This window comes from Sceloporus undulatus, chromosome 8, assembly GCF_019175285.1.
Source record: "Sceloporus undulatus isolate JIND9_A2432 ecotype Alabama chromosome 8, SceUnd_v1.1, whole genome shotgun sequence".
NCBI lineage: Eukaryota > Metazoa > Chordata > Lepidosauria > Squamata > Phrynosomatidae > Sceloporus > Sceloporus undulatus.
The window spans coordinates 31297468-31299059 of NC_056529.1; the positions used below are offsets into that span (position 1 = coordinate 31297468).

Sequence of the window (1592 nt, forward strand, 5' to 3'; positions counted from 1 at the left end):
CCCCCCCCCCATTCTCTCTCTCTTTTTATCCATTAAAAGGTGTATGCTTTGTTGTTGTTGTTGTTGTTGTTGTTGTTATTCTGAAGACATTCAAGGGTAGCTGCAGAACTAACCCAGTTTGAGACCACTTTAACTACCCTGCCTGGGATTTGTAGTTTATTATGGCTCAATGTCTTCTTTTCCCAAACACTACAGATCCCAGGATTCCCTAGCATTGAGCCAGAGGCAGTTAATGCAGTCTGAAACTGGATTATATTTGTGTGGTTTGGCCCTCTGTGAGGTCAAAGAAAGGATTTCCTCCCTAAGGCTGGGAAGCCTAAAAATAATAAGAGATGAATCATAATTATAATGATGATGATGATGATGATGATGATGATGATGATGATGATGATAGCCTTGAGTCAAGGGAAGATTAACATTCAAATTACAAATGGAACCAAGCAAAACATCACTCTTAAAAGCTACGGTTCAACAAACAATGCAGCCCTATTAAGTGGGGCTTTGGTTTAATGATGCCTTTACTCATTGAGGGCATAAGCCAGGCCTTCATGGAAATCAATGGGGTTTTTCTTTCTTCCCGCTGGTCCTTCATTACAACCGACTTGTTCCGTTTGGGATGGGAAATCCGATCCCAAGAAGTCTGTTGGAAGTTGGGCAATATTCATTGCATTGTGAAATGGGTTTTAGTTTGGCAAAGCGCAGGTGGATCCAGGGCAAAGGAGGGCATGGTCTCCCCAAGTCAAAATCCTGCCTACAATGACATTTTCTTTCCAGGCTGAAATTTCTAGCATCATGAAATACTAAGGACGAAGTCACAGTGGTAATACAGTTGAACATGTCGGACTTCATACCCAGGCATTTCAGAGTTAAGCAGATGGCCGTCATAAGTGCGGTTTGAAAGTGGATTTTTAGTGTCCTTTCTGATGATGGAATTGAGCACAATGTCATCATTACTGCGATGTTCGGACGCAGGAACAAGACTCCCTTCCAAGCTATTCTTTTGTCTTTCTCTCCGCAACATTATTGAAAGTATTCCTACACTTTCCTTAACTTACATTTACCTTCCGCAGTTATATCATCCATTCAGACTTCCTTTCTGCCAAACGTGAACCATTCTTTAGCTTCTTGTTGACTTTCTTTATCCACTACCTAATCTTCACACAGACATATAAACACACACAGAGAGAGCGTGCGCACTATACATATTGACTTAGTGTAATTTTGAAGAGCTGGCTAGTGAGCGGCCTTTGGTTTAAAATTCAGACAAAGCTTGCGAGGGGATTTGGAAGACTTCCAAGATGACTCCGATCGGGAGATGAAAGTCAGCAATTAAATGGATAACTTAGCAATTAAATAGAGAGATGCATGATGCATTTTGCCGGGCCAAAGCTAACAAAATGAACTTCAATGGGGAGAAATGTAAGGTACTGCACTTAGGGCAGAAAAATGAAATGCACAGATATAGGATTATGGGAGATGCATGGCTAAATGACACTAAGTGTGAAAGGGATCTGGGAGTCCAAGTAGACCACAAACTGAACATGAGTCAACAGTGCAATGCGGCAGCTAACAAGGCCAATGCGATTTTAGGC

At 41.6% G+C, this 1592-nt stretch overlaps 1 protein-coding gene and 1 pseudogene across 1 annotated transcript in view; one reads left to right on the forward strand and one right to left on the reverse strand.

Annotated features, from left to right (window-relative positions):
• WDR90 (WD repeat domain 90) overlaps window positions 1-1592 on the reverse strand; it is a 135613-nt gene that overhangs the window by 95864 nt on the left and 38157 nt on the right. The window lies entirely within an intron of this gene.
• The window catches only part of LOC121914346, a 4568-nt pseudogene that overhangs the window by 877 nt on the left and 2099 nt on the right, over window positions 1-1592 (forward strand).